Source organism: Lacerta agilis, chromosome 8 (assembly GCF_009819535.1).
Source record: "Lacerta agilis isolate rLacAgi1 chromosome 8, rLacAgi1.pri, whole genome shotgun sequence".
Taxonomy (NCBI): domain Eukaryota; kingdom Metazoa; phylum Chordata; class Lepidosauria; order Squamata; family Lacertidae; genus Lacerta; species Lacerta agilis.
Genome location: NC_046319.1, coordinates 5,773,707 through 5,780,264, shown reverse-complemented (window position 1 = coordinate 5,780,264; position 6,558 = coordinate 5,773,707). Strand labels below are relative to the sequence as shown.

Genomic DNA, 6,558 nt, shown 5'->3' with positions numbered 1-6,558 from the left:
AGCAGGATAGCACCCTGGCCCTGAAATCCAGCCACCGAGACTGCCCAATGAGCCATTCCCCAGGGCTGTGGGAGAAACTGCCTTTCCTGGCTCAGGAGCCCAGCGTTCAGCTCACACCTTTTCCCTCCACACAGCCCCTGCCATGCTGCCTCCCCCCCCCTTACATTTCCTCCCTCCTGGCCACTCCACTTTGTGCAAATGTAAAGAATGTAATTTATTAGAAGTCACCGCCTCTACTTGCTTTTCACTGCTATTCTGTGAGCATATCTATAAATAAGGACCTCCTAGTGCGAAGAGCAGCCTACCCCTTATTCCACCACCCACTTTGGCTGATGTCAGAATCTGTGTGAAAATGATTTCCTCTCTAACCCCCACCCCCTTTTAATTAAATGTGAAGTGGCTTTATTCAAAAAGGTCTTGTCCTTGCTTTGTTATTTGTCAGGACTGATGTATGAGCAGCATCACACTGTTAAATCCTTTCTAGCCTCTCCTCTGTTTATTATTTCATAAAATCTATGCACCGTTTTATCATTTAAAAAACCAAAAACCTCAAAGCGGTTTACAAACAGAAGCTACATATATAAAAATATTCAATATGCGCGGACGCGAAGGCCTTGCTCTGTAACCGCTTGACTGGTTGCCTTCAAATTTGGACACAACATTCCTTGGCCATATGGGAAGGTTCTTAGGTACCTAGATTGCAAAAATATCACACCTTTCCCAGGTAAATCCGTGAATTTGTGCAAAAAAGCGCCCTCCAGTGGACGTCAAAGGAAGAGGAATTTGGATTTGATATCCCGCTTTATCACTACCCGAAAGAGTCTCAAAGCGGCTCACATTCTCCTTTCCCTTCCTCCCCCACAACAAACACTCTGTGACGTGAGTGGGGCTGAGAGACTTCAGAGAAGTGTGACTAGCCCAAAGTCACCCAGCAGCTGCATGTGGAGGAGCAGGGAATCGAACCTGGTTCACCAGATTACGAGCCCACCGCTCTTAACCACTACACCACACTGGCTTTACAACAACAGACTTCAGAAGAGGGTGGGAGGGGGAGCAGAACTTGAGGTTGCCTCAGCCAATAGGCTGTTGGCAGGGGAGGGGCCGAATCAACCTTTAGCTACCACCGCCATAACAACTCCTTGCCTCAGGCTCGGCCAATTCCCATTTTAAAACAGTGAGCAACAGGCATGAGAGTGCGGAGGTGACGGAACAAATCACAGCACAGGAGTTCAACAGAACAAGCTGTGGAGAGCCAGGCAAAACCGGGCGGGGGGCGGAGGAGAGAAGGGAGGCAGGAGATCAACACAGTTTCGGAGTGACCACGGAGAGTGCAGGGGAGGGGAACAAATCATGCCGCGTGAGTGGGAAGAAGACAGAAACCGGGGGGGGGGGGACTGAGAGGAGGCAGGCAGAAGTTCATCAGGATAAGCTGTGGGGAACCAGGCGAAAACGGGGGAGGGAAGACTGAAATGGGGCACACGGAAGTTCGTGGGGATAAGCTGTGGGAAACCAGGCAAGAACGGGGGGGGGGGGGAAGCCACGGGGTGTGTGGCCGGGCCAGCTAGTTATTTCATAAAATCTATGCACCGTTTGATCATTTAAAAAACCAAAAACCTCAAAGCGGTTTACAAACAGAATGGAACAATAAAATCACTGGTAAAAACCCTAAAGCAAAATAAACTGAAAACAATTAAAACATATAGCAATATTCGACATGTCTGTGTAGCCTTGTCTAAACAAAAATCTTCTGGGCACAGAACCACAAAGAGTACAGTGGAAGCGGCTGCCTGGTATCAAAAGGCAGGGAATCCCAGATTGTAGTCGCTGCCACACTAAAAAATCAATTTCTTACAAATACTAAATGAGTATTATATGGAACCTGTAACAGTGCCAGTTATGCCAATCGAAGCAATCAAGTGGGTGTGGTAAGGTGATCTTGCAAGTAGTGCAAACCTCTGAGCCAAGGTGTTCTATGCTGACAAGGCCTCACTCTGCACAATTCCGCACTAACTACAGCTTCCAGATCAAGCGCAAGGGAAGCCCCACACAGAGGGCAATGCAGTGTCCCAGTCTTGAAGTAACCAATGCATGAACTACTGCAGGAGAAAGAGCTCTGGAGTTTGCTGTCACATTTGGATGAGGATAGAGGGAACTGGTCATTTTCCAAGCCCTCCCTGGCACCTTCCTCCTCAAAATAAATAAATAAAGGACACTGCTCAGCCACTTCTAAGACAACAGACCACAGGGACTAGAAGAGAAAAGTAGCAATCCACTCTGAGGCCGCAAATCATTCTTCCTCCGAGCCAGACTGGGCCTTCGGGTAACTGCACATACAACCTGCTGAAAGACCACAGAAGCTGCTGCTGGATTGGGCCAAGGACCCATCTAGTCCAGGAGCCTGTTCTCACAGTGGCCAACCAGATGCCTTTTCTAGGAAACTTGCAAGCAGGATTCAAACACAACCGCATTTCCCCCTCCTGTGGTTCCCACCAGCTGGAATTCAGAAGCATTGCTGCCTCCAACTATGGAGGCCGAGCACAGCCATTGTGGCTGGCTGCCATCGATAGCCCTCTCCTCCATGAATCTGTCTAACTCTCTTTTAAAGCCTTCCAAGTTGGCAGCCAACACCGCTTCCTGTGGGAGCGAGTTCCATAGTTTACCTATGTGCTGTGTGAAGAAAAATGCTCACTAAGAAAACAGCATGAGTAAAGGGTTTTATTTCGTCCAAATCCAGCCAAGCTCCTGGACCAGCCACCATTGTGATGATAGGGCCACATTCCCAGGGCCATGCCTACCTGCGATGCCAAGCACTTCCTAACGGGATTCAGTTGAGAATTACTTTGCATGGAAGGAGATTTAGACTTCTTTCTTTTCAAAGCCATTCTACAATGACCTTGCCGTGTCAGTCCAGCTTCGGGCATCACCCACAAAAGGCAGGTTGATAACAGGAGCTCCACCAGCCCATTATTTCAGCCAGATCCATTTGTCGCCAACCTCAGCGTTGTAGCCTTGGGCGTATTTACGTCCAGGAAGCTGCGGTAGAAAGCACAGAAGATCCATGAGGATAAGGGCACTCCCTGAACACCTGAAAATGTAAGAGCAGGCCTGCTGGATCAGACCAAAGCATCCTGTTCCCACTGTGGCTAGCCAGATGGGAAGGCAGACCTGAGTGCCACAGCAACTTTCTCCCCAACCTTGATTCCCGGGCAAGTGGCCTCCTGCAGGAGAGCCAAAGTTTCAGTGCTGTATGAAGAACTGCAGCTGCAGATCTCCAGGGAATTTTTTTTAAGAAAACTGCAACTTTCAGATTTCTGGGGGGGGGGGGGGATTGGGCAGAAGTTATTGTTTTATAACAGTGCACATTTTTTGCGTGCAAAATACCACCTCTCTCAGGGTACAGATCTAAAAAGTGAGCTGTCTGGGGACCAAATAACCTCATTTAAAAATTGCTAAATTTAAAAAGATGGGTGGTGGGGCAACAGGAGAAGGGGACGACAGAGGACGAGGTGGTTGGACAGTGTTATAGAAGCTACCAACATGAGTTTGACCAAACTGCGGGAGGACAGAGGCAGTGGAAGACAGGAGTGCCTAGTGTGCTGTGGTCGATGGGGTCATGACTAAACGACAACAACAATGTACAAGGCGCCTGAAGTATCCAAGCATAAAACCAGAATAACATTGACAAGATGAAGGTTCACAGCCCATCACCATAAAAAAGTAACAGCATGCTGGACCTTAAACCTTAAATATGCAGGATGCCTCTTGGGCAGGGGCATAGCAAGGGGGGGCGGAGGGGGCGGTGGGCCCGGGCAGCGCCCCTCCTGGGCATTTATTTATTATTTATTTTTATTTTGGGGCTATTTTTGGCACTGCCGTCAACCCCCCTCGCTGGCCGCCCCTGCGGCTCCGCCCCGGCAGCGCCGAAAATAGTCCCCCCCTTCCAGTGGCGGAGCTCGGCATGGAGGCAAGGGGCGGGGCAGCGAGGTGGGGTGCCACCCCCTCCTCGCTGGCCTGCCCCTTGCCTCTATGCCGAGCTCTGCTGCTGGCTGGCTTGCGGAGCCGCGGCATGTAGAGGGGCAGGGGCCAGTGAGGAGGGACACCCCTCCTCGCTGGCCCGTCCCTCTCCCTGCCCCGACTTGCGCTCTGCCAAGGGAGCCCGGGTGGTGGATTCGGGAGTCTCTGCAGCCCGCAGACACTCCCAAATCTGCCTCCCGGCCCCCCTTCGTGCAGCAGCTGCTCACACAGGCACGAGCAACCGCGGCACGAAGGGGTGCCGCTGCCGGGTGGCAGATTCGGGAGTGTCCCGAAGCCGCCGCCTGGCACCCCCAGGGGCGGGGCATCGCATGTGTCATGACGCACGCACGCACCGTGATGCCCCGCCCCCCGGGGTGCCTCTTGGCTTCCCGCCCCAGGCAGCCAAGGGGCTAAGAACGCCCCTGCTCTTAGGAGTTCATCTTCTGCCACCTTCCAAAATTACATCTTACTGTACCACCACTGAATGTTCTCCTCTTACCTCCTTGTATTCATAATATGCTTTGTCAGCATCGAGGCCTCCCACTGTGATTTCAGGTATGTAGAAAGGGAGAGTTGTAGGAAGGATCACACTGTACTTGTCCTGTACCCTAACATGCAAAAAATAACAGCAGCAAATTGGTTACGCATACGGAAAAGGCGGCAGCTTTTGTGATTCATACTGGGGTGGTGGGGTGGGGAAATGACAGGTTTTTTGGGGTGGTGGGGGTAAGGAGAGAAGATGCTCCTTTCAATCTATCAGCATCAGAGTTTACCACCCACCCAAAAGCAGGCCAGAGTTCCACAGAGGGGGATAGAGAAGCAGCTTTTCTCCTTCCTCGGCTTGGGCTTGAATTAAGAACCAGCTTCAAAGGGTGCTTGCTGCCTCTCTGCATGAGTCACCACTCTGTTTTGCCTCTGCACAGGGTGGGCATCTCTACCTAGCAAATGAATGGCCCATTAACTCGGGCACACTAACCAGAAGGCATAAAAAAAACCAGGGTTAGCATCCCCCTGAGGAGAAGCAATCCCCACTGTGAAGCACCTCCAACTTCAATCTTAGATAAAAAAATGAAAATATATCAAGAGTATGCCTTCATAATCCAATTGGCAAAAATTGATAAATCAAAATCAAATACCTGTTGGAGACATAGCTGTCAACTTTCCCTTTTTTGGCAGGAAATTCCCTTATTCCAGCGCCATTTCCCATTGCAAAAAAAGGGAAAGTTGACAGCTATGGCCGTTTCCCAATGCCAAAAAAAAGGAAGGTTGACAGCTCTGGTTAGAGATGCAAGAAAGAAATAGGAACAATGTTTCACATGTGGTGGGTATGCCGACCTATTAAACAATTTTGCAATGAAATATATGAAGAAGTCAGAAAGATGTTTAAAAATATATTTTAGTAAAAAACTGGAGGCATTCCTTTTAAGTATAATTACAAACGATATTCCTGGCAATAAAAGGAAAGTATTCCTCTATGCAACGACGGCTGCCAGGATGATCATAGCAAAAAACTGGAAAGGGGAAGAAATCCCATCAATAAAAGAATGGCAAATTAGACTTTGTGAATATATGAATTTGGCAAGATTCACAGCATTCTTAAGGGGACAATCAGACCACAAATTAGCAAAAGAATGGGATTGTGTTAAAGAATATACGAAAAAACAATGTTCTGGAGTAAGTATATCGGTACGTAACGAATGAAGCTTTGCAGGGTTAAAGAAGAAATTGAAGAATGGTGCAAAAGGTATAAAGATAGACGTACTTTACATTAGACACAACAATTCAGAAAGATTAAAAATTCTGATGTCTCAAAAGAGAGAAAGGAAGTCAATATGTGTATACGTACGTAAAGATTATTATGATGGCATGGTTTTCTTTGTAGGTGGTGTTTTTTTTTAGTTTGTTTTGCTTTTTTCTCTTTCGGATTTTATGTTTGTAATTTTTGTTGCAATTTTGCATTGAAAATAAAATAATAATAATAATAATAATAATAATAATAATAATAATAAAGATAATCCAATATATAGGATCACTGGCGTAGCTAGCCTCAGTGCTGGTGGGGGCGGCGGCAGCGCAGAGGCACCCCCTGGGGGAGGGGCACGACTCGTGCGTCGTGCCATCATCATGACGTCACGATGCACGTGTATGCAGAAAGGGGGAATTCCCCCCTTTCCGAGGTTTTTTTTTCAGCGGGGGGGGTGGCCGGCGAGGAAGGGGTGACAGGTTTGACCCCCCCCCTCGCTGGTCGGCCCCCCCCCCCGCCGAAAAAAAGCTGAGGAAAGGGCAAAAAGAAGCAGAACAAGCGCTTGAATGTGCCTGTTCTGCTTCCTTTCCCCGCCCCCCTGCGGGTTTTTTTTCGGCGGGGGGTGGTGGCCAGCGGGGAAGGGGTGACATGTTTGACACCCCCCCCTCGCTGGTCGCCCCCCCCCGCCGGAAAAAAGCGGAGGAAAGGGCAAAAAGAAGCAGAACAAGTGCTTCAATGCGCCTGTTCTGCTTCCTTTCCCCGCCCCCCCCCGCGGTTTTTCAGCGGGGGGTGGTGGCCAG

The 6,558-nt window shown here is 49.3% G+C and overlaps 1 long non-coding RNA gene across 1 annotated transcript; it reads right to left on the bottom strand.

The window, feature by feature from the left end:
• Positions 1-2,703: 2,703 nt before the first annotated feature.
• LOC117052339 lies at positions 2,704-4,643 on the bottom strand. Its single transcript, XR_004427246.1, has 2 exons — positions 4,514-4,643; positions 2,704-3,033 (listed from the first exon to the last, which is right to left on the bottom strand). It is a non-coding gene; the product is annotated as an uncharacterized LOC117052339 (long non-coding RNA).
• Positions 4,644-6,558: the final 1,915 nt, after the last annotated feature.